The sequence below is a fragment of the Chrysemys picta genome, chromosome 9 (assembly GCF_011386835.1).
Source record: "Chrysemys picta bellii isolate R12L10 chromosome 9, ASM1138683v2, whole genome shotgun sequence".
NCBI classification, from domain to species: domain Eukaryota; kingdom Metazoa; phylum Chordata; order Testudines; family Emydidae; genus Chrysemys; species Chrysemys picta.
The window spans coordinates 84,306,432-84,333,167 of record NC_088799.1 but is presented as its reverse complement, the minus strand read 5'-3'; the positions used below and the strand labels follow the sequence as shown (position 1 = coordinate 84,333,167).

The 26,736-nt window shown below is 44.8% G+C and overlaps 1 long non-coding RNA gene across 1 annotated transcript in view; it reads right to left on the bottom strand.

Moving 5' to 3' along the window:
- LOC135973444 (uncharacterized) overlaps positions 1-26,736 on the bottom strand; it is a 42,801-nt gene continuing 16,065 nt past the window's right edge. The window contains exons 2-3 of the long non-coding RNA XR_010590276.1: positions 22,559-22,695; positions 1-182 (exon numbers count right to left, since the gene is read on the bottom strand). This is a non-coding gene — a long non-coding RNA (uncharacterized LOC135973444). The remainder of the gene's footprint in view (positions 183-22,558; positions 22,696-26,736) is intronic.

Below are 26,736 nucleotides of genomic sequence, written 5' to 3'. Positions count from 1 at the left end.
TCAATGATCACTTGATTTTTCTGGGTACATGGGGAAGTCCTTTAGGCATGTTCCCCCAGTAGTCCGCTCCTCCTAGGACTCCATGGTGTTGAGCCGCCAATGAGCTGGAGAAATAAGGTTGGACCTGGGAGTGGATGGAGTAGGGAAGCTGGCTGGGCTCCTCCATTTTCACCTCCTCCGGACTATGATAAAACCCAATATAAGTCAATATAACCTTAGGCTGTGTTATCTTGTACTGCTTTGCCCTCTGAGCTGCAGAATTCCACTTTAGGCAGCCACGGTCAAGAGAACAGCTGGAAGCTTAGCTCCTATGGGGACCAGCGAGGCTAGGTAGCAAAGTGGAGGCAAAGATCTGCAGATGCAGGGAATGGAACGCCTTGGCTTCTTCTCGCAGACTGAGGTGAGAAAAGCTCAACCCCCACAAAAAAGGAACAAGTAGGGAACTTAGTGGATTTCAATTGGTGGAATTTCCTCCCGTCTACGTTGCGGAGGGGCCCTCAATTATATGGATGTAAACCCTGACTTCAAGAGAGTTACTCTGGACATGCATCAGAATTTCGCCCACTATTTTAGGGTAAAAGATGCTAACACCTACACTGTCCCTGAATGTTAAGCTCTTATCTGGGGAGTCTGCACACTGTTCTTGTAAAGAGGCCATTTCCCTAGCATGGTCATCAAGCTTTGCAGCTTCTCACCACTTTGGTACTTCCCATGAAGACAGGGAAGCCTCTTCCTCTGTTGTGTCCTCATCTTTGATGGGATAGAACATCCATTGGCGATACCTACATTGCTTTACATAGGTTTGGTCTTTCAGACCCCAGCAGTGAAATTGCCATTGCATTAGTTTACCCAGCTTTTTTTAAACGAGTTTAAACAAACACAAAAAGAAACAAAACCCCAATAAAGCATCTCAGCTGCCTGGTGGTTTTCCTCATTTTTAAACTTGACAAAAAATATTAAGCTATTTTGTCCCAAATTTTGGTTTCATTGGAGCTTTGCTTTTGACTTTGTTAGGACCAGGGTTTAGCACTCCAGCGGAGTTACTTTCTCTGAATGTCTAGTTGTCTATTAGCCCATCAAAGTAAGCAGCAACTGATTAAACAAAACAAAACCACCTAACATCTGAGTTAGAAGTCATTTTTTCCAGATTCAATGTAGATTTTCACCAAACAATCTTGCCTTACTCTGTGATGATACATAAAGAGCTGCTCTAGGCACAATTAGCCAACCTGATGCTGAGAGGGGAATAAAAATTCTAACAGTACGTCCAAATGTATAAAGCTATTTACTTGAGCCAGGAAGGAGTCAATTAAACTTGTAATCACTCAATTGCCAGTCACTTGGACAAGGCTTTGAAACTATGGGCCAGGTGCTGCAAACCCTTGTTTCGGGGTGTAATGGCCACAACTGTCCTATTAGTGATTATTCTTCGTATTATGGTAGCATCCAGAAGCTCCAATAAGAACTGGGACCCCATTGTGCTGAGTGCTGTACAGTACTTACATGCTCTTTGGGACAAGGGCTGTCAATCTAATTTAAGACAAAATACAACAACCGGGTGTAACAAACAAATGCAGGTCCTAGGGGGGAGAGGATGAAGGTAACGTGATAAGAACACCATGGTTACACAGAGTAGTTATGTGCAAATTAGCTTGTTTAAATCCATTCAAAGTTTGATTTTTGTTTTAGCTTTAGGACATGAATAAGCAAACCAAAAAAAAGTACCAATGGCAGGAATCCCAATTGATCTCCTCACTAGCTTTTATCAGCTGGCTTGTATCAGGCGTCATAGTAGGAGTGGCTCTTGAGGAGGGTTTTGGAGGACAGAGAAGCAGCTTTCTGAGCTAGTTTGGGCAGAGTGTGCCATATGTAAGAGGCAGGACAGAAGAAAGCACCAAGGCAGTTACTGGAGCGGTAGAAAAATAGGTGACCAAGGATGGCATTTTTGTCAGACTGGAGGGTGTGAAGGGGCAATGAGATAAGATACAACAGTAGATTAGCAGGAAAGGGCAGAGTTGTGAAGGACCTTCAAGTGAGGACAAGACACTTGTATCTGCTGCAGTGGAAGAGGGAGAGTAAGTCCATGGCAGAGCTGGAAATAGTACATAAAGGTCCTGTCTGCTGTAACTACTAGACCAGTGGTTCTCAACCTCTCTCTGAGCGCCCCTCCCCGCCACATGCTATGTAAATTCCACAGCCCATGTGTGCAACAGCAACGATTTTCTGAATATAAAAGTAGAGGTAAGTTGCTTAGGCTTCAGCTTCAGCCCTGGGTGGCAGGGCTCAAGGGCCCCAGGCTTCAGCCCCGTCAGGTGGGGCTTTGGCTCTAATGACTGCCCTGCTTGGTGGACCCCCTGAAACCTGCTCACAGCCCCCCAGGGGGCCCTGGACCCCTGGTTGAGAGCCACTGTACTAGACAACACTGCCTCCCAGAACTTTCAGTAGTTTAGCTACTGGTCAAATTACTGTAAACTTCTGTTGAGCTAATTATTTAGAATTAGTAATGATAATAATCCATACTTGTTAAACGGAATCATGTAAGTGTTTATGAACAAATATACAACATGAAGCAAAGAATTATTGACTCTGAGACACTGATTTGATAACAATTACAGCAGTTACCTAAGGAAACTCTCGTTCCAAGCTATCTGATCTATTCCAATTAACCAATTCTGACAGAATTAAGGAGCTGCTTAGCAAGTACAGGTTTAAGATTCAACCTTGAGACACTCAATATTCAAAGCCCATATAAAGAGATTAAGAATCTCCTTGGTGTTGTCCCATTTCCCAGTATTCAAACTGGCAAATTGAAAATCAATTATCGGTAGAAAGCTAGCTAACAAAATGTTTTAATCTTGCTTTAAAATGTCTCTGTGATCCACATCAGATCATTCTGCATTACTTGGCCAAAACTCCTTTTCATAGTTATCAGAGGGGTAGCCGTGTTAGTCTGTATCCACAAAAACAATGAGGAGTCCGGTGGCACCTAACAGATTTATTTGGGCATAAGCTTTCGTGGGTAAAAACCCAGTAATTATGACTGTATTTTTAGTCTGGCCATTTGCCTTGTTTTATGATAATTAGAGCTAGAGATTCATTAGCACAATTTCTCCCCAGAGCAGCACACTTTAAATGACTGGATCTACAATCCAATGGGAAATCCTTCTCTTCCAATGGTTCTCCAGATTTCTTGTTTGTTACAGGACCCGATTCGAAGCCCATTAAAGTCAAGACTCCTAGGATATGTCTACTCTGCTGCTGGGAGCGAGCCTCCCAGCCCGGGTAGACAGACTCATGCTAGCAGGGTTTGAGCTAGTATGTTAAAAATAGCAGCATGCTAGCCACCTGAGCTTGGACCCACAAGACCCCCTGGGTCTGAGCTCGGGTGGTTAGTCCGAGCCTCTGCCGGTGCAGCAACATCCACATTGCTATGTTTAGTGTGACAGCTCGAGCTCCACAAGCGGTCTCACTTCCAGCAGCGTAGTCCGATCCCTATTGACCTGGCCCAAAATGAGGCAGTTATTTATGAATTTTGGTATCACTCAGTATGAAACCACCTCAGTTTGCCCACAGAATCACAGTTCTGAGATCAATATTCTGAAACTGAGCAATCCCATTTCAAAGCAATTACATTTTGGAAATACACAATATGGCCCCCAAAACAGACACGTATTGATCCTGCTAAAATGGGGCCAACATGGACCCCTGTTCTCACCTACAGAAGCCCATGAATACAGATTATTTTTTTAGAGCAGACCATGTCCACTGACAGGTTACGTCCTACCCCACCCTACAGAAGCTCATGTTGAACTAGACCTACATTGTTGACTTTCTGAGTAATTTGGAGTGAGACACAGATAAAACTGCTCTTCTTTTTGGCATGTGTCAATGGAATAGTCAGCCAGAGTTTGATCAACATGTTTAAAGATCTTACATTGTGAAAAAACCCAACCCTCAATATTTATTTTCTTTAGCTAAAAGTTGCTGGTTATTTTCAGTACTAATAAGGTAGGTTAAATGGGTATCATGTTAAAACACACCAATAACAACAAAGCCTTGTCATCTAAAAATAGCTATTAATAACTCTTTGATCTGAATTTTCCAAACACAAGTTATGGATCAATGAGCGAAAGCAACTGAATTCTAACATAACATTTCATAAATGGTATTGACTAATTTTCAATAAACACTTTTTCTGACCTTAGGGATGTTATGAATGTTGTTTTCCACCCTTGGAAAAGACAGATTAAATGTTGTTTAAGAAACACTCAAGTAATTTAGGCCCAAGATTTAAGTTTTGTGGGATAGAATATGAATATAACTCTTTTTGTGATTCGATTTCACAAACAGGAAGGTGTATCTACTCAGAGGACTCCCTTTGCCAAGCTCTCCTCGCCTTCTGTTTCTCTCCTTCTCTTCCCCCACCTCTCTTTATTTTGGGGCAGGCTATGTCCTAAGCCTTCATCATCTTTTTTTCCCCTCTATGGCCTCTTGTCCTTTCCTACCAACGTATCTCGGGGTTTCTCCTCTCAGGGCCCTGGTAGTGAACATCCTGGGAACAGCCTATCCCTCTCCGATACGTTCAGACTTCCTTTTCCTCCTAGTGCCTGCTCAGCCAATTCTTTCTTTCCCCCATTTTCTCCTTGGGAATCTCCATTTCCCTCCAGCTTGTATCCTGTTGTCTAGGGCAGCAATTCTCAAACTTTAGTGACCCAAGAACCCCCATTTTGATTTAAAAAATTTTAGGGTTTAAGTAGGAGAGATGGAGAACCCCATCTTCTCTGGCAGCTTAGTTCCCTTCCACTGTGGACCCCGGATACCTGCTTTCTTCCTAAAGGGGAAAGGGCTCTAGTCCATTCCTAACCCCACCAGATGCGGCAGCCTCTCCACTACCCCAACCCACTTCAATTTGAAATTTCCCTAGACCTCCCAGGGCATCTCAGCCATTGGGCAGAGTTTTCTCTCCCCCTGGATACACTCCCGAGTCAGCTTTTCCCCTGGTAGGATCCAGTGTGGCTTTACCACATCTTTCCTAGCCAGCAAACACCCTGAGACATTGTCCACTAGGCCCTTCTCCCATCTCCTCCCCACCCTCCCAGAGACTGTTGGTGTTTTTCTCCACTGCTCCCCCAATGTCTCAATCCAATCATAAAATTCAGTCAGCCTACAATCCATTTAGGGGCAGTCTCTTTTTATATGGTCCAATCTCCCATATTGGTAGCAGGTAATTTCCTGACTCCCTGAACAAATTCCTCTGGGTCTCTTCCCTTTTCTTCTCTGCAGGCTTTACCCCTGCCAATTCTCCAACCTTCTTCGCCTGTTCTGGTCTGTTAAATAAGCACACCTACTTTCAGGGGAAATCTGCTTCCTCAAACTCCTCTGAATTTGACCACCACTTCCAGTATTGTGGGTTAATGCCGCCCAACCCAGATATGGGGGTTCTCAGGTAGAAATTGATCCAGAATTATGGAGTCCATAATTTCACCCACACTCTGCATACCTGGATTTAACCAGCAGGTAGCCCAATCCATTAATCTTTGGGTGAACGCCTTGGGCCGTACATCTTCCACCCACCTAGCGGCTTGAAACTTCTGCCTGTACATCTCTGTAGACAGTCTAATATAGCCACCTTCAAAATATCCTAGTCACTGGTGAGTTTGTCACTCAGGGCCATGTAGCCCACTTGACCCTTCTCTGCGAAACAGGGTGATAACCAGCAGGCCCACATTCCACTGTCCCACACAGTTCCCATTGCCACCCTTGCAAATGTAACTAGAAATGCAGGTCTGACTTTACACAGGTTGACCCCATGTCTGCTTGCTGTTCCCCATACTGGGACTCACCAGTTTCTGAAACAACTGTGCTTGCTCCTGATAAATTCCTTTTCCTGCTCCAGCAGGGACTCTCTCTCTGGATGGTGTGGTTGTTGAAAGACCTGCATAGTCTATTGCAGCTCCTTCAGCTGCTTCACCAACTACTCCAGAGTCTGCTCCATTGCTCAGATGCCGAATCCTCATAGCTGCTTCCCCCGTTTGGTTTCTCTGTCACCGCAGCTGGGGGAGTCTGATACCAGCTGAGCCCCTAGTTGTAATGGGAGTGCTCTGTCCCCAACCTCTGATGCCCCAGAAACCTCTGAGTCTGTCCAGTAAGTGGCAACTTTGTGTGATTTATTTACATTCCCAACATCAATAGTCTTGTGCAGCAAATTATTACAGTGACTCGCTACCTAACCAATTCCCATGGGCCAAGAGAGGAACAGGAGACTCCCTTCCTTGAGATCTCTGACCACACTGGGCTCAGCTAGCCCAAGTCTTTTCCCTCCCTGTAAGAGGCCCGGACTCACCCCTGCAACGCCTCCTGCTGGTCGTCCAGGGAATTAGCTCACCAGCCTCTTTATACCGGCCATCTGGGCTCTGATTAGGGTGTGGCCCAGCTGCAGCCACTTCCCCCAATCAGCCAGGGTTTTACCTTGCCCCACCCCAGCCCTCTGCAGGGCTTTTCCAACCCCTCAGGGCAGGAGCGGGTGCACACCCCCCTACACACCTACCCCCTTAAAACTCCCACCCCAGGGAATCAAGGGGCCTTCTGGCCTGTGTGGTCCGGAGGTGTCCCGTCAGCCGCGCCTGCTTCTCCTCACTGTCCTTGAGCTTGACAGCCAGGTCTTCCCTCTCCTGGCAGACTTTGTGGAGCCCCGACTCTGCCGTCCACCAGGCCTGCTCCGCGGCCTCTAGCCGCGTCCACAGGTCCTGGTCCCCCAGGCCATCTTCCTGACCCCCCACCCTCAGGGTCTGGGTCCATTTGGTGGCCTGGTCATGGACCACTTGGGTCCCAGCCTCTTCCTGGGTCCACGCGGTCTGGGTCTCATCATCGGCGACAAACCCCAGGCCGGTCTGGGTTCCTGCCTCCTGCAGGGATCCCTCCATCCCGGTCGCCGCCTCCCGCAGTTTTGGCCCTTCTGGACTCACAGGCACCTCCTCTGGCCTCTCCTCACTTCTTCTGAGGGGGCAGTGCCTCCTTATATGCCCAGGCTCCCTACAGCCCCAGCAGGCATCCCACCTCTGTGCTGTCCCGGGCCTCAGTATTTTCCTTTTGTCCTTCACTGGGCCAACCCTCCCTGGGTTGCCCTGGGCTGTATTCCTGGGGCTGGGGCACTCCCGCTCCAGGTGCTCCCTGCGCCCACAGGCCCAACATGCCCTCAGCCGCCGAGGTTCCCTCCCCCCGCGGCCTACTTGAGGGATCAGGCACCCTCACGTTGCGGGATGAGGTCCTCTGCCTCCAGCCCCGTCGGGACAGTCCCGTTTTAAATGTCCAGCCTGACCGCAGGCGTAGCAAGCCTTCGCCACGGGCCTCCTGGCCCTGGCACTCTGTGGCCCATGCCCTCCACGGTCTCCGCATAATATACCCCAGTGTATATGGGATCCATTGTCCCGTTCCTCAGTTTCCCCAGTCCAGGCAATAGTCCTGCTGTCCTTGCCTTGCCCCTTGTGTCAGGGGGTGGACCGCTATGCCCGCATTCTCCACCATATGTAAGAGGGCCGGACTCACCCCTGCGGCGCCTCCTGCTGGTCATCCATGGAATTAGCTCACCAGCCTCTGGAGCGCCCTCTGCAGGCCGGTGATCCGACTCGTTCTCTCCTTCTCAGCTCCCGTGTCCCTCCCAGGACCCCGGTGCACTTTGCTCTGGGTGCTGCCCCCTGGCAATAGCCACACACACACTAGGTCTCCCCTCCCAGGGGAACCCCCACCCACTATCCCCACCTTGCCTCAGCACTAGGCCACTGCCAGTCACCAACTAGCCCCCCCTCTCTGGGGCAGACTGCAGTATAGGCCACTCATCACTGGCAAGGAGGGTTTGGACTGCTGCCTTGGCCTAGCCCTGGGCTGCCCTCTGCAACCCCCAGTACCCCTTGGCTAGGCCACAGCCTGAGGCTATCCAGGCTGGAGCTCCCCAGCCTTTCCCCAGCCCTGCTCCACTACAGGTACCCTGTTTCACTCCCTGCAGCCAGCACCTGGCTCCCAGCCTCTTTATACCGGCTATCTGGGCTCTGATTAGGGTGTGGCCCAGCTGCAGCCACTTCCCCCAATCAGCCAGGGTTTTATCTTGCCCCGCCCCAGCCCTCTGCAGGGCTTTTCCAACCCCTCCGGGCAGGAGTGGGTGTCCACCCCGCTACACTCCCCCAAACACTTCGTCTTTGTTTGTTTTTGGCAAGCAGCCTCATCACCCAAGGCTATGAACACCTCTATCTTCATTTATTTTTAGCCAAGATTTATTTCTATGTCCTTTCCCTCAACCTAGTATCCTTAAAGAAATGCAGCAAGCCTGCCCCTCAACCCCCATAACTATTCCATTTCCTTGATATTCTCACTACTCCCTTTAGGGATAAATCTTTGATTCCAAGCCAACTCAATGTTCCATAAAGAAACTTTCTTACCATAGAATATTGCCCACAATGCCATAGAACATGCTCAACACATCACAGAGCCCATCTTTGTCTTTTTAATAAGTTTAACTTATCATGTCAGGCACAATGACCTACTAACACTTAAAAAATGACTCCATTTTTTCTATCATGACCGTTTTTTTGTTTTTGAGCATACTTCATAAACCTTTGTCCTTTTGTTTTCTTAGTCCGTACGTCTTGCCATTCCTTCCTAAGCTTCATGACCACGTTTATATTTGTGTCTACTTAAAGGTATCTTAATATCCACCTCCTCATTTTTTAGAGCTTGTTTTGTTGCTTTGTCACCCATCTCATTTCCAGGTATTCTGATATGCACCAGAACCCATGCTACAGTAGAACCTCAGAGTTATGAACACCAGAGCTATGAACTGACCAGTCCACCACACACCTCATTTGAAACTGGAAGTATTTAATCAGTCAGCAGCAGAGACCCAAAAAACCCCAAAACCACAAGTACACAGTACTGTGTTAAATGTAAACTACTAAAAAAAGGGAAAGTTTAAACAAAAGATTTGATAAGGAAATTGTTTCATTTAAATTAGGATTAAAAGCAGCATTTTTCTTCTGCAGAGTAAAGTTTCAAAGCTGTATTAAGTCAATGTTCAGTTGTAAACTTTTGAAAGAACAACCATAATGTTTTGTTCAGTTATGAACATTTCAGAGTTACGAATAGCCTCCATTCCCCAGGTGTTCGTAACTCTGAGGTTCTACTGTATTGTTACACAGATACCCGCTTGCATTGTTTCCGTAGGTAAGAACATTATTTCACTTCTTATTACATTTCTGCTTTCCAAAGTCCCTGTTCTGATTGTCATAAGGCTTGACAAGGAATCAGATAAAATTACAGCTGCAGCCAGTTGCATATCTCTTACCCAGGTTAGTGCCATTATCCCCATTAGTTCAGCTGTCAGAACAGTCACATAATTCAATAGCCTTTTAAATTTCTGTTTTCCAAGACTAGGAACTTAGAAGGCTGTTCCCACTCTACCCATGCTGTCATCTTTTGATCTGTTTGTACAGACGTGGCAAAGCTGGTCCCATTTTTCATAAATAAATTAGGAAATGTCACTAGTGTGTTTTTCCCCCCCTCCCAAGGTTTTTTCATACAATTCCAAATCCATAAATGGAGGAATATCTGTCCCAGTTGTAACTTCATTTCCATAACTAAACATTTTTAGTTCTCTCCTTTACCTATTTTTTGACCCTGATAGTATGAGGAAGTCTGTGGCAACCCACATAATTTTGCCTACTAAGCTTCCAGCAAGCTTCATAAATCGGTTGTGTACTTCTGTTTTCATGACTGGCTTTTACCTTTGCCCAAAAGGTTAGATCTAATACTTTTATCCTCCAATTTATAGGTGCCTCTCCAGGGCTGTTTGCAGCACTCACACTGGTGGTATTATCATGTCAATCACAGAACTTGGGCTGACAGCAATTCCTAGTTTCTAAGAGTTGTTTTTGAGACTGAACCAAAAGCTTGGCAGCCATAATCTAAAACTGCTCTTATCAATGCTCTATACATCATGGTCAATACTTTTTTATCAGCACCCCATTTGTTTCCAGCTATACTTTTAAGTAAGTTCATCCTACTTCTACACTTTTTTGTATGATGATATCGATGTAACCTTTCCAAGTTAATTTATTATCAAACACTGTTCCCAGGAACATAAACTTTTCAACTATCTGAATTTTTTCACCATAAAGCAATAAGTCCAAAGCTTCCCTAATTTTCTTCCTGGTTAAAAGCATTCCCTTTATTTTTTTGCAAGTGAGAATTTAAATCTTCAATCATTACCCCACTTGGAAATTCTCAGGAGTGTTTCATTTGTCTTTTCCATGGTTACTTTAAGTCTTTTAGGCTTCATACATATAGCACAGTCATCTGTGAAAGGGGAAATACCTATTCCCATCTGCACTCTTTCTGGGAGGTCATTTATCATAATGGAAAACAAAGTAGGGCTGATAATACTCTCTTGTGGAGTTCCATTTGTAAGCTTGTAGTTTTTGATAAAGCTGTTTCCACTTTGAATTGTATAGTTTGTCCCTTAAAAAGTCCCTTATCCACAACAACATTCTCTCTTTCATTCCAATTTTAGCTAGTTTATATAGGAGGCCTGTCATCCATAGCATGTCATATGCTTTTTCAATGTCCAGAAAGACTGATCATAAAGTTCTGAGTCCTTATGCTTTTTAGTACCTCTGTTTCTAGTCTCACTATATGGTCAACTGTACATCTTCCTTTTCTGAAACCACTTTATACCTGTTATAATAAAATTTTTCTCCAAGTATTCTGCTAGTCTTACATTTATCATTTTTTCCATGATTTTCCTCACAATGTGCAGGCAATAGGCCTATGAGTAAGGCTCTGTGTTTGTCACGGAGGTCATGGAAGTCACGGATTCTGTGACTTTACATGACCTCCATGACTTCTGCAGCAGCTGGTGTGACTGGCCCTGGGGCCACATGAGCAGCTCGGGCAGCCCCTGGGACAGGCGCACTGGCTGCTGCTGCTGGGGGAGGCTCGCCCCCTCCACTCCTCCAGCAGCAGGAGTTTGGGTGTGAGGGGCTCAGAACTGGGGATTGGGGTGTGGGGCAGTGCTTACCTGGAGTGGGGCTCCCTTCCCTCAGCTCCGTGTGCTGCCTCCGCCAGCAGGCACCGCCCCCGCAGCTCCCATTGGCCATGGTTCCCAGCCAATGGGAGCTGCAGAACCGGGGCTTGGGGCAGGGCAGAGGCAGCATGTGGAGCTCAGGAGCCAAGTAGGGAGTCTGCCCCAGCCTCGCCAACCCTCTCCCCCCGCAGCACCCCCTCCAGCACCTGCCGCACCGCACCCCCAGAAAACCCATGGTGCCCCCCCCCCGCCCCCCCAAAAAAACCCACAAGTTTTATTCAGAGGTATATAGTAAAAGTCAGGGACAGATCACGGGCCGTGTATTTTTGTTTACTGCCCGTGACCTGTCCATGACTTTTACTGAAAATACCCATGACTAAAACATAACCTTACCTATAAGCATCAGATCTTTTATGTGCTTTACCTGATTTCCTAATTGGTATCACCAATGCTTGTTTCCATTCTATTGGCAGAAGTCCTTTCCCCCATATATCATTCTATAACCACAACAGAACCTTTAGACTCCCTTCTGACAAGTGTTGAAGCATTTCATTACTTATATTATCTTTACCCGGAGCTGTAGTTTTCCTTTTTCCAATGGCTGCAAAAAGCTCCTGCATACTAAAATTTTAGTTTAATACCTTATCAGTATTTTTTCTCCAACCATTTAATAGTTCACATTTTCCTCAATAAACCTCCTTTTCCCCCTCATATCCCTACTGACCCTTTGAAATTCCTTTGCTAAAATGGCTGCCTTTCTAAGTTGGAAACCTCAATTTCATTGTATACCTGGCCTTATTGTAAACATTTACTTTTTCTTCAAATCCCATTCATTCTTTGAATTTGCTTATATATTTCTGAAAGCTTTGAATCTTTGTTCAATTTCCCACAGAAATTTCTCCAATTTTCTTTTTTTGTCTTTTTGATAATCCTTTGTGACATCGCCTTGCATCTTTTATAATTCATTGTCTTTACTATTCATGGTGTGTTTTGTTTGCCTGTATGCCTTATTTATTTCTTTGATTGCTAATTTGCAACCCTCATTCCTCAGGAAAATGGATTTCTAAGTCAGGGGCCATTTCAGAATTTGTAGGTGGCCAGATCAGTTGATGCTGTAATTCCTTTTATGACATTGCTATAGAATTCTCCTAGGTTGTCACTCATACAGTTACTACATAAATATTAATAACATTTAATCGTGAAAAGGCCCAATCAGTTTTTTGAAAATTCCAGCTAGGAACTCTTTTTGTGTTTTCAACATTTCCTCAATGTTCATCTCCCCCTACTTTCTTCCTGTCTCTTTCTTATGTACCTCAGCTGAGGGGCTAATTGGTTCATCAGCCCTCCCAGCCTGATCAGCTAATTAGCTTGCATATCCCCAATCAGTCTTCTCCCAGGGAACTGATGGACGCCTAAGTGATCAGAGTGCTGGCTCACTGTAAGCTTCCAGCACTCTGTCACAAACACATTTCTGCTGAATTCACAGTACTGTAATTAAAACTTTCATAATTTCTGACTCCGACATCATCTCTCTGAACTCAAGGCCCAGTGATTTCTGCTTGTAAGCGAAGGGAGAATCAGATCTTGTGTGAATGTAATTTAGTATCATAGGATTTTGAGTCTTGCTAATTAGAGCAGATACATCTGGTTGATGACGGTAACTGTATGGAAAAATCCTATGGAATGTGATAGGGTTCTGTAGAAATTACTCTGAAAACCTGATATTTTTCCTAAAGGATTTTTTTCTACCACCCTACAGAATTCTGTAGCAAGAATATAATTCTCCATTCAATTCTACACAACGTTTAAAAAAATCTAGACAACATTTAATTTTCTGTTAAATTCTAGAGGACTTTCCATAAATGAAAGGATAATATATATATGGTTTTCAGTTTGCCCTATATAAATGTATCTCAGTAGGATCACCACTTATCTGAAGGGATTACAGAGCAGTTTTTTAAAAAATCAGGTTTGCAGCACAGATCAGTAGTGACTGATAGTTATTAACCAGTGGCTGTACAGAAGTCTATATGAAATGAGTTTGGGGTCTCATTCCATTTCCCAGTGAAAGGATGTCCACATCAGAAAAACCACCACCACAACTGACACCAGTTGAGCTCCTTCAGGGCCGTGCCAGGAGAGAGAGCAGAGCTAGAATGGGCCATGAAAGCTAATCTACCTTCTTTCTTCTAAAGGATGTCCCTCCAGGGGCGCATTGGCAGGTCTATGAGGGGAAAGCTGACACTGCCACTGCCTATGCTGCACCTGTTCTGTGGATTAAAGAGAGGACTTCAGTCTTTGGGGTTGTCTGTCTAGCACCTTTCACTAACACTCACTAGGAACATCTGATGGTAACAGAATTGATTTTGTACTATCAGTTTGCAATGTATCGTCAATATTTAGCGTGGTTATCTCTATGTCAATCAACTAAGCAATAGTCCCAGGTTAGTTCACGGTTCAAGAGGCAGCAAACATTTCTCACCAAACTGCTGCACGTATTCTTGAAAGAATTAGATTTAAAAATCTAATTTTCTATTATGAGATTACCTCTGCTTAGAGGCTACTCTACTGTACCTTGACTCAAAGCTACCTTAATACCCATTATAATCATCCTAGCTGCTGTGACATGAAAAATGGTTTCCTTCCATGCACTGCCTTACAAAGAGAATTCAGTTATTTAAATGCTTAGCAAATGGGATGTGTTAAATCTTCTTTCCCTGCTCTCCTCACCAGATCTCTAACCAGGACAGAAATATTCTAAGGCTTCTGTTGGAAGTACAAGAAAAATGAAGAAGATGAAGAGTCAGTAGGTGTAAGAATTTATTGTATAAATTTGGTCGCAGGCAGTCATGTATTCTAATGTTTAATTAGGAGAATCATGAAAGTCATCAGACCCACACGGGTTTTTAAACAAGACATCTTGAGTTTCTGCTTGTGTTTTGGATAATAGCATCAGGTCCCCTCAATTGATTTACACCCTGCTAGTCTGCCTGTCTTTCTCATCCACATTCATTATCCTATATGTAAACCCCTCAGGCTCTGTCTTGATTTTATCAAAGCGGCACCTGCAAAGCACTCCTGTGGCTAAAGGGTCTGTCAACACTTCCATTCTAAAACCTTCTATGGAGGCTTTGTAGCTTAGTTGTTAAACTCTATATCATGTGGAAGCTCAACAGCTGAGTTCTCAGCTTGGGACGTGGAAAGCTTCTGTTTTTATTTAAACCAACTTTGGTTTGCTTGTTTTCAATTGATCAGAGGGGGAAATAGTAAAAGTGTACCAGGACTTTTTAAAATGCTGTTTTGGTTTTTTGCAGCCTTATATCTCAACAGGACTTTTAGTTTAACACATGATGATTACTATTTTATCTAATAATATCATGCATACATAGTGCTGTTCATCTGAGACTATCCAAGTGCTTTAGAAACCTCATTTAGGCTTCTTAACACTCCCGTGAGATAGGCACTGTAAATATTATCTATCTCCACTACCATATACAGATGGATAAACTCAGCACAGAGTTAAGGGGCTGATTTTGAAATGATGTGCAGTTGTGCATACAAAAATATGCCTTATTTGTACATGCAGTTACTGATAATTGCACTAGTCCATTTGCATGCCATAACAGAACTGGTCAATTTAGGCATACGATTATACACATGCTTTTACAACCACAGTTGTGAATGCGATTCTTGAAATCAGACAGTAAGCAATGGCCAAGGTCACATGGTGAGTCAGTGGCAGAACCAGACATAGAAGCCAGGACTCCAGTCCTCATTCCCAAACCTCTGTCCTACTCATAAGTTACTTTATCTCATGCCCTCAAAACATGAAAAGCCAAATTCTACCTTCAGACAAGCATACATAAATCCCATTGACTTTACAGGGAGTTGTAGCCCCATAACTGAGGGCATAATTTGGTCCCCAAACCTGCTGAGCTAGCACATATTGAGAAGCAGCTGCAGCCCACGTTGCCATAACAAACCATTACAGCACTTAACGAAGCTGACCCATGTCACTTTCTCAAGCAGAGATGGTCAGATACAGCTAAAATATAGCCTTGTTCCGCTCTTGCTCACGCCACATGTAAATCATTGAAGTCAATGGAACTAAAGCTGGTTTGAGTCAGGCAGAATGTTTGTGAACATTCATAAATGGGTGTTTGGTTTATCTTCTCCATGCCGCAGGAGGACAGGTCCCAAGACTGAGAGGTAGCTGAACAGAGAGACAAGATGAGTGAGGTAATATCTTTTATTGGTCCAACTTCTGTTGGTATTACCTCACCCACTTTGTCCCTCTAATATCCTGGGACCGACACAACTACAACTACACTGCAGGTAGCTGATATTGAGATCGATGCGTGTAACCAATCTACAAAATTTAGGTTAGTAAAGTCAACAGCTAACTAATCTGGTCATGCGTGTGCACAACTGTGAACTATGAATGTTGGCACATGTGCTTGTTGCTTTTGGTGTAGGAGGGAGGTCTTATCCTGGTGTTGAGACATTTAGGGGTGTGGGATTTGGTGTATTTCACTTCCTTCTCAAGGCATGCTTACACGCTGACCTCAAATACACTTTCTCCAGTAGATCTACTCCCCACAGTAACCAGGTGCTTATCAGAAGCAGTACACACTGTGCCACTGTATGTGTAGGGTGCAGATACAACTGGGCACACCTGGGGAGGAGGTACAGTAACTCCTCACTTAAAATCCTCCCAGTTAACATTGTTTTGTTGCTACATTGCTGATCAATTAGAGACTATGCTCATTTAAAGTTGTGCAATGCTCCCTTATAACGTTGGTTGCCAGCCGTCTGCTTTGTCCACTGCTTGCAGAAAGAGCAGCCCATTGGAGCTAGTTGGTGGGAGCTTGGAACCAGGGCAGACCGGCAGCCCCCCTATCAGCTCCCCGCTCCCCTAAGTTCTCTGTGCAGCAGCTGCTGAGCAAGCTATCAATTGTCGGCAGTTCAGCTGTCCCTCCCCCCCACTGCCATGTGCTGCTCCTGCCCTTTGCCTTGGAGCTGCTCCCGGGAGTTTCCTGCTTGGTGTGCAGGCAGGGAGGGAGGAGGAGGAGGGGGGGAAGAGGGGTGCTAATGTCAGGGTGTCCCCCTCCCCCCTGCTTACCCCATCTCCATAGAGCAGGGGGGGACATGACAGGGCTCAGGACGGAGGGAGCTTGCTGGCAGCAGCTTCTGTCTCAACTTGCTGATCTACTTAAAAAGGCAATGTACTTAGAGTGAGGTCAGTGTACTTAAAGGGGCAATGCGCATCTCTCTCTCTCACACACACACGGTGTATATCTCTGTCTCTGTCTGCCATGCTGTCTCCCCTCCCTCTATTTGTGCTGCCTTGTAGAATGTGAGGCTACATTAACAACAATGTGTTAACCCTTGAGGGCTCAGCCAAGTGCTAGTTCATCATTTAGCAGTAAAGCATTCCCTGGGAAATATCCCACCCTCTTCCATCCTCTGACTTCCACCTCAACCAAGCTTCACAATCATCATTGATGTATACAATATTCAATTGTTTGTTTAAACTTATACTGTGTGTATGTATAGATATCTATACATATAGATATAGATATAGTCTTTTGTCTGGTGAAAAACATTTCCCTGGAACCTAACCCCCCCTATTTACATTCATCCTTATGGGGAAATTGAATTTGCTTAACATCGTTTCACTTAAAGTCGCATTTTTCAGGAACATAACTACAATGTTAAGCAAGGAATTACTCCCTCTCTCCTAGTGTGAGTTAGTGTCTTTGTCTCCCTCTAGTGGTTGGTTCATAGAAGAGGATATATGTCTATTTTAAGGACAGAGTTACTATTTTACCTCAAGTGGCTGATGGCCCAAGAAAGATCAGTCCCCTATGCATAATCCCATGGAATTTGCCTTGCCCCGCTGCATAAAGTAACAGAAGATCCTTAATAAGATGAAAAGTAAGGCAGTATAGACTGACTATTTTAAGGTCAGGTCCCCAGTACCGCATTATCTGAGCACCTCACAGTTTTTAATGTATTTATCCTCACAGCACCCTTGAGAGGAAGGGAAGTACTATTATACTCATGGGCAAAAGTGGCACTGAGAGGCTAAGTGACTTGTCAAGGACCCACATGAAGTCTGGGATGGAGCAAGGAATTGAACCTGGGTCTCCCAAGCCCTCAGCTAGTGGCCAAACCACTGGACCATCCTTCCTGTAAAGCTTGTGGTTGTTAAATCACTATAAATTATGTATAATTAATAACAATACATAATTGTGACTCCCAGACTTCTTTCACCCTGTATTGTGATGTTATCATAGACATGATCTACCATATCATTACACACTGCTTTTTAACACTTCCAAGGAGTGCCGAGTTTAGGTTGCAACCGGAGCCTTCATTCCACATCGTCTTGCTCATATTTTTTCTTAATATAATACATGGTTTGCTTCAGGGAAAACACAAGGGAAATGATTTAAAATATGCTAAAACACAGGCTCGGATGTAAGAGAAGCTGTGACAGAGGAAATGCTCCAACTGGAGCCTTGCAGGCTTTGGTTACCGACATGGAAAGTTTAGTGAGGAACAAAATCCTTCAACAAAGCTGCTACATGTTCAGGAGCTCTGGTATCAGCAGTGCCAGCTAAGGGTTGCAAACTAAATTTCATGGTCCAGATTCATTGGTATGTGCCGGACTCTTTGCACCACTCCAGTGATGCAAAGCAGCTGTAAACCTTAGTTTAACTAGAGCTGGAGCAACATAAAGAAGCAGAAGAATACCAGTGAATCTGGCCCCATAGTTATATGCCCTTGTAATAAAGGCACTACCTGGTCTCCAGTGAACAAGGGGTTAACTTCAACTTGGCTTTGGGAATGTGTGTGTGTGTGCGCGCAAAGGTTACTCAGGAGATGGGGGTCTGATTTTCCACTCCCTTGAACCTTGTGTGGTCATTGTCACCCATGCAGTGAGTGTAAAATGTTATCAAATCAGAATGGAAGTGTTTCAAATCCTCTTTGCACAGGAATAAATGACTATACAAGGCAGTGAAGAATCAGGCCCAGAGTGTCTTTGATAGGGTACACAAGCATCAAAGGAATAAGTTGAGCCCAAGGTGTGGCAGAGTTTTCTGTTTACATTTTTTCTGCAATACCCATGTTGCCTTATTTTGAGTGCTTATTATAAGTGTAATTCCTTATGGAAAAAAACTTAGCTGACTATCATTGCATTTGATTCTTCTTCTGACTCTTTCCATCAGTTTACAGTGTCATACCTTGAGGCATCATTTTCAGATTTCATTCTGAGTGTGTGTGCAACACATCTCTCTCTCTCTCTCTCTCTCTCTCTCTCTCTCTCTCTCTCTAATTAAACCTTTTTCTGCAGTGTTGTGATCCTAGACAGAACAGCATGAGAACCAGAAAGTGAAACTAACTGGAAACAAAGAGGGAAATTGACCCTTTTAGTTCTATTATCTAAATTGAGCAAATACAATGTTGGGAGTGTTCATGAGAGTAAAATTAGACGTGCTTAAATGTTTGCAGGATTGGGGCCTCAAGTGGCAGGCAAGGATTTTAAATATGTGATTTTTTAATCTTGGTTATACCGCTTTGAAAAAATGTGTGTGTGTGTGTATGGTGTCCAGAAGAGCTGGCCTTAAATATTTTCCTAACTTGAAAACGACAGTGTTTCCATGAACAATAAATGTTTAGGCCTCTTATACTCTGTACCAGTCCTAGCTCATTGAGGGCCCTAAGCAGGATTTTGGGCCCTCCACCCCCACAACACATAATAATTAATAGAGGGCTCCCTTGAGCTGCTTGAGGCCCTAAGCAATTGCTTAGTCTGTTTATGCCCAGCGCTGGCTCTGATTATACTGCTGCAAGTGTGTCTACAGCATTTCCAGAACGATTTAATCACCAATAGACAAAGCAAACAGAACCATCTGCGTACTGCTGCCTGCAAGAATACAGTGTAAGGGTCACATTTCAGTTCTACTAAGTCAACCCTGAATGCAGAAAATGCCCAGCTATATTAGCCCATTATTTTACCTGAAGCAGAAAACTGTTGTTAGGGCTAATAAACTGCAACTCTAAGAGTTTTTCCTGTGCTAAATATGTTGCAAATCCAGGCCTTCCCTGCTAGAGCTACCATTTTTCATAAGGATTTGGGGTATTCAAATAATTGTAATACCCATGCTTTATATGATATGCTTTTGGCTTCAAAGTACTTTATTATTAATTATTTCTAGAGCATCACAGGTGTGCATGAAGCTTTTACAGCCAACTAGAGAACAGAACCCCCTGGGTCCAACATAATACCTGTGATCAGCAGGTATGATGCAGCTGTTCAGACTCAAACCAAAGCTCAGCTGAGCTGCAGTCAGGGCATTCCCAGTGCTCTAGAACTTTTAGCCACAGACACTCATGGCTTGCCCCCGTGAGAGTGCAGTGCAACATTCACAAGGCTGCGTTAGTCTTTCCCCCCCTCGCAACACACATACAAACAGAGCATAGTCCAAACCAGGAGCCACCTGAAAATTAAAACTCTAATTTGGAGCCTAGATACTACAAGGACTGGCATAGTAGAAATGCGTAGATAGCTAGGTAGAGTGAATAATTAATTAAGCCTCCAGGCACCCCTGTTAGTACTAGTAATAATAATTATGATCCCCATTTTACACATGGGAAAACTGAGGAAGAAGAGTTAAATGAATTGCCTAAAACCTCAGAAGTATTCAGAGTCAGAATGGGAGTTAGATTTCAGGAGATCCTGGCTCCCTGTTCCTTGCTTAGGGCTTGTCTATGATGCCCTGCAGTTTGGACTATAGGGGTATGACTAGCAACGTGCACCAAAGTTCTGTGCTGTAACGTCCCCACGTGGACACTGTGGGGGCAAACTAAAAGGTTCCTAATTTGTATTAACATAGGCCTCTGCAAACAGGATTACATTAACGCATTATAATACAACCACATACGGGGATCAAATTAAGGTTACACAGGCAACCTTAATGCTGTCATTTCCTACCTTTTAGGTGCTTAACTTTGCAACCTTAATAATGTTCTTTTCACCTAGTTGGGTTATTTTTTTGGGGTGTGTGTGTGTTTGTAATGAATGTAAAGAAATGTGTCCACTGAGGGTACAGACTTACCGATTCCCTTGCAATGGAGGAAGGTGCAGTAGAATGCTATATTTATCCAACTTAATATTTGCATGTTTCCATTCCATAGTCAAGCAAATTATAAATTTAGCCTTCCACGCCTCATCCTAGACCAGTGCTGTTGTACCTAGATTTTGCAGCTCTTTTGTTACATAGCCATACACAATGATCTCGAAAGCCTTCAGCAACCTGGAAGACATTTTCTTGCCCTGGAGTCAGTCTGGAATAGTTTTACCTGGAAGGATGAACTTGTGTTGAAGGCACAGGACTTAGAATCAGCAGACCTGGGCTCTTTCCTGCCTCTGGCATACTGTAGCCTTGATTCACTTCATGGCAGTTCAGTGTTTACTCAAAGCAGGGGTAAGCATTCTGCCAGGCGAGGTCATCTTTAATTTGGAGCTATGCCTGGAGATGCTGCCTGGGAGATGTACTGAAGCCATTTGTAGCCTAAGCTAGCTGGCCATGCCCAGTCCCCAGATAATTTTAAGAAGGTGCTGGCCAACTCTAGCTCCCTAGCAAAACAGAGATTGTCGGTTCCTGGTGCAGTTGCAACATCAGTCTGCATTGATTTCTGCCATTGAGGGCCTGTAGCCTGGCTTTTCATGATGGGAACACAAAAGGGAGCCTATGTGATCTTGGGCAAATCACTTGACTGCTGTGTCTCAACTTCCCTCTCTAAAAGAGTGTTAACAATATTTTCATATATCACAGGGGTTCTGTACGGCTAAGTTTAGCCTCATAAGCTGTGGAATGGTCCAATCAGAATCATGACAGTCCCACTACATTCAGCCAAGTTGGCAGTGGCAACGTTCATTCCAGGCCAGTCTCTCTTTCTTTCTTTCTTTTTTTTTTTAATTGTGTTTTCCTTATACACTGATTTGAATTACCAGCCCCGTCCCCAGCTCCCACCCACACAAAAATAAATAAATAATGAAACTGCTTCCAAGTTCACTTGCTCTCCCTCTTCTCCCTATTTAACCTTCAATTAATTTTAATTGTTTCAGGGAGAGACAATCACGATTGCCCAGGCATAATCCTGTCACGGTTTGTGGAGGCTTCTATTATGTAATGTCTGCTGATCCATCACATTCTAACGGGACAGGAATTCTTTTTCCTAGGATCATCCGTGAGGAAATCCCAGTCAGTGGCATGTGAATCAGTGGCAGATTTTCTTGTGTGTGTCTTTTTGGGTTGGAGAGGATAGGATCAAATGTGCAGAAGGTTTATTTTACGCAGGAACGATGCTTCGTCACTCAGGTAGCCCAACTCTGAGCTGTAAGTGGACACAACTCCCCACAAAGGGTGTAGTCCTGACCCTATTAAAGTCAATGGGTGTTTTGCTATTGACTTCAGTGGGGCCAGGATTTCACCCAAACTGAATGGGAGCTATGCTAGCTAACATCAGGTCTGAATTCAGCCCCAAGAGAATGGTGAATTTCCATACAATACCCAAGGCTAAAACACAGGCGTAAAAGGGAAATAGCTCTGGGAATTAAACATGGCCATAGGTTATGTAGAAAGAACTCAGAACTCTCAAGAACATCATCCAGTGGAAAGGGCACCCCCACACTGGGTGACAGGAGACTTCATCTCTCAGTTTTCCCAACTGTAAAAGGGGGGATAATGATACTTGCCAACCCCACCTTTTGTAAAGTGCTTTGAGATCAATGGATGAAAATTTCTGTATAATCACAAAATATTATTATCATAGTTAGGAACATAAGATTTGCCATTCCTGATCAGGCCGGTGGTCCATCAAGTCCTGTATCCCACCTTCTAAGGAAGGTGGATATAATGCAACTAGCCAACTGTAAAATTCTGTATATTGGAGGTGGAAGAAGGAGGGATTCTCTTCTTGACCCTTCATAGATCAGTTTATGCCTCAAACCATGAAAATGTAATTATCTTTAATTTGCATGTCTACAAATGCTTGATAACAATTATCCAGCCTCTTTTACAAACCACCCCTAATAGTTGGCTGGCTGACCCCCTGCAGCCATGAATTCCACAGACTGACTACATGCTGTGAGGAAAAACATATTTTTAACTAGTCTAAACACCCTGGCCTAGAATTCCATCAAGTAACTCATTATATAACAGGATACAAAAGAGGGACTGATCAGTTTCATGAAAATCCTTCATGTTTTAAAATAGCCTGTTCAAGTGTCCCTAAGTCGTTGCTGTCTTCTTGGGGTTAAACAGTCCTGGTTTATGCAGTCTCTCCTCCCCTGCATGTCCTGGCATGTACCCTTTCACCCTAATGCTAACTGAAGCCTAGACTCAAAGCAGGACCCTTATAAGCTGAAGCCAGCAGGTTTAATGGATGAGTCAAAAGGAAATTTTCCTGGCTCACCTGATCAGAGTTATGCTAAGATTGTCTCAACAGGGTTTCTTCTTTGCATAGTCTTCTTTGCATGAGGTTACAATGTGTGCACCACTGCCCTCTACTGGCTGGAATGTCAGAGCTCCTCAAGTATTTGCCTGGTCACCCTGTAGGCACAGAGTGTAAGTATTATTCCTGGAGATTTTCCCTTGATTGAAATGGTAGAAGTGCATTTTGGGCTGAGTTCTGTTCCTGTTTATGACCACATAGATTATGCAGGCACAGATTAATTGAAGTACTCTACAGAGGCCTACATCTGTGTAGCCTTCAACGGTGCTTGTTTCTCAAACCTGACTCAGCACTGCATTTTGTTTCAGCAGTTGCCTGCTACAAAAAATATGCTCTTATCTGTAAGTCGGCAGTTTGCATTATTTTCCCTCATATAATCATCAGACATTTCTGCATTTCAGACTGATAAATACCAGATTATTGAATCTTTAGGGCATCTCAGTGCAGCACAAAGAGAGCTGCTAATTTCTATTCCTTCCTTTAGTTTAACATTTAATCCTGCTATTGTCCTCAGAGAAAAAGTATGGCTACATCTTGTTTGCTAGGTGTTCCAAATATATTAACTGAAAGAAAAGATTACATAATGTGTCAAGGGCTGAAAAGACTAAGCATTTTATATTGAAATGTTGACAAAGCAAAGAGTACTATAAAATGTACTGGCAGGTGTGCATATGCACCAGTGCTCTCTACTGGATTAAATTAGAACTGCTCATGTATGTGTCATGTTCCTTGTAAAACTGAGAGGCAACCGAGATTTTTCCCTTAGTTCAGGTACGAATGCTTTTGGAACAAGAGGATGCCATTTATATCCCACGTATTTCCATGTGGCCATGCTATATAGCAAAATGCAGGCCATGAAGTGCCCAAGTGGCCACAGATTTGGTACACCAGATCTGAAGAGATCTTTTAAATCCCCAGTTTTTAAAGGCCAAATGTTTCTCTTTCCCCAGGAAAACAGAGTGTTGGAAGTGCAAAAAGATACACAAGGTATTGCAACATATGACATCTGATGCATATGCTGCCAGTGCTCACCTCTTTAAAAAAAAAAAATCCATTGCACAAAGGTAGAAACTTTCAGTGATGCCATTGAGAAGCTGTCTAGGCCAAAGTTCCAACACATGGTACCACTGCTATGGCAGGAGGCCCAGGCATAGTTGTGTTTGTAAGACATTACCTAGGGTTACCATTCGTCCGGATTTACCCGGACATGTCCTCCTTTTTGTTCTAAAAATAGCGTCCGGGGGGAATTTGTAAAGCACTCAAAATGTCTGGGATTTCCCCCCTCCCCCGGCAGAGCAGAGCGAGCGGCTGGGAGGGCTGCAGGAAAGTCCCGGGCTGGACTCCGGAGCAGCTGTAGAGGAGCCGGATCCGCCCTGCATTCTGAGCCGGCAGCTCTCCCCTGCAGCCCGGTCCAGCAGCACTGTGCAGGGCCAGGGACCGGGTTTTGTTGTGCTGGGGAGCTTAGCCACGTGTCTTAGCCACCCTGTTCTGAGCAGCAGGGTAAGGGGGCCAGGGGGCAGGAAGGTTCTGGAGGGGGCAGTCAAGAAACGGGGGGGGGGGCTTTTTGGGGGGAGTGGAGAAAGTTTTGGGCAGTCAGGGTACAGGTAGGGGGTAGGGTCCTGGGGGGCAGTTGGGGGGGGTCTTAGGAGGGGGCAGTTAGGGGACAAGGAACAGGGAGTCTTAAGTAGGGGGTGGGGTTCTGGAGGGCAGTTAGGAGCAGGGGTCCCAGGAGGGGGCAGTCAGGGGACAAGGAGCGGGGGGGTGGGGGGCTGGGAGTTCTGGGGGGGAGCTGTCAGGGGGCAGGAGTGGGGAGAGGGATCGGAGCAGTCAGGGGACAGGGAGCAGAGGGGTTTAGATGGGTTGGGAGTTCTGGGGGGGGCTGTCAGGGGGCAGGAGTGCGGAGAGGGATCGGAGCAGTCAGGGGACAGGGAGCAGAAGGGTTTAGATGGGTTGGGAGTTCTGGGGGGGGCTGTCAGGGGGTGGGGAGTGGTTGGATGGGGCGTGGGAGTCCCAGGGGTCTGTCTGGGGGTGGGGGTGTGGATAAGGGTTGGGGCAGTCAGGGGACAAGAGGCAGGGAGGCTTAGATAGGGAGTGGAGTCCTGGGGGGCAGTTAGGGGCAGGGGTCCCAGGAGGGGGCAGTCAGGGGACAAGGAACGGAGGGAGGGTTGGGGGTTCTGGGGGGGTGGGAAGTGGGCGGGGCTCCTCCCGTCCTCTTTTTTGCTTGCTGAAATATGGTAACCCTACATTACCCAAAGCCATTTTCTGTATTGTCATATGAACATGCGTACAATAGCATTCCATTGCTCCTGTGTGGTGGCAATGCTTTGATAAGCAAAGAACCCCAAAAAACAAAATCACAATTTGCACAAGTTATTGCGGCAGTAACTTATGATGAGTTTTCAGATGGCAGCAAGGTTGGGAACAGCATATGCATTAACTTGGTCTGGGTCATCATCTGGACCCATGGAAAAGAAGCCCTTGAGGAATTTCACCATGATTTCAATAATTTCCATCCCCCCATCAACCTCAGCCTAGATCAATCCACACAAGCGGTCCATTTCCTGGACACTACTGTGCTAATAAGCGATGGTCACATCAATACCACCCTATACCGGAAACCTACTGACCGCTACACTTACCTACATGCCTCCAGCTTCCATCCAGGACACACCACACGATCCATTGTCTACAGCCAAGCTCTAAGATATAACCGCATTTGCTCCAATCCCTCGGATAGAGACAAGCACCTACAAGATCTCTATCAAGCATTCTTAAAACTACAATACCCACCTGCTGAAGTGAAAAAACAGATTGACAGAGCCAAACGAGTACCCAGAAGTCACCTCCTACAAGACAGGCCCAACAAAGAAAATAACAGAACACCACTAGCTGTCACCTTCAGCCCCCAACTAAAACCTCTCCAGCGCATCATCAGAGATCTACAACCTATCCTGAAAGATGATCCTTTACTCTCACAGATCTTGGGAGACAGACCTGTCCTCGCTTACAGACAACCCCCCAACCTAAAGCAAATACTCACCAGCAACCACACATCACTGAACAAAACCACTAACCCAGGAACCTATCCTTGTAACAAACCCCGATGCCAACTCTGTCCACATATCTATTCAAGTGACATCATCATAGGACCTAATCACATCAGCCATACCATCAGGGGCTCGTTCACCTGCACATCTACCAATGTGATATATGCCATCATGTGCCAGCAATGCCCCTCTGCCATGTACATTGGCCAAACCGGACAGTCTCTACGCAAAAGAATTAATGGACACAAATCTGACATCAGGAATCAAAATACTCAAAAACCAGTGGGAGAACACTTTAACCTGTCTGGTCATTCAGTGACAGACCTGCGGGTGGCTATATTACAACAGAAAAACTTCAAAAACAGACTCCAAAGAGAGACTGCAGAGCTAGAATTGATATGCAAACTAGACACAATCAACTCCGGTTTGAATAAGGACTGGGAATGGCTGAGCCATTACAAACATTGACTATCTCCCCTTGTAAGTACTCTCACACCTATTATCAAACTGTCTGTACTGGCCTAGCTTGATTATCACTTCAAAAGTTTTTTTTTTTCTCTTAATTAATTGGCCTCTCAGAGTTGGTAAGACAACTCCCACCTGTTTATGCTCTCTGTATGTGTGTATATATATCTCCTCAATATATGTTCCATTCTATATGCATCCGAAGAAGTGGGCTGTAGTCCACGAAAGCTTATGCTCTAATAAATTTGTTAGTCTCTAAGGTGCCACAAGTACTCCTGTTCTTCTTTTTGCGGATACAGACTAACACGGCTGTTACTCTGAAATTGGTCTGGGTTTGTGCTTCTTAATTTTCATGATGCAAGTGTTCCATTCCACCATCAGGCAGGAGGGATTCTTGTGAATGCTTTGCATTGCAATCTTACTACAATGTGTCTAGTGCTCCAGGAACCATGCCCCTTAAGCTTTTTTCACTTGTGCAAATGGGTTTGCTGTCTGGTTCTGAATTAACATCCTACAAGTATTATTTTCCATGGAACAAATGAGAGGACAGGATCCCAAAATTTCACAATCTTGCATGGGGAGAAATCAGGAAGGGCTGTGAATTAATCTTGCTGACAAAGCAAAGAG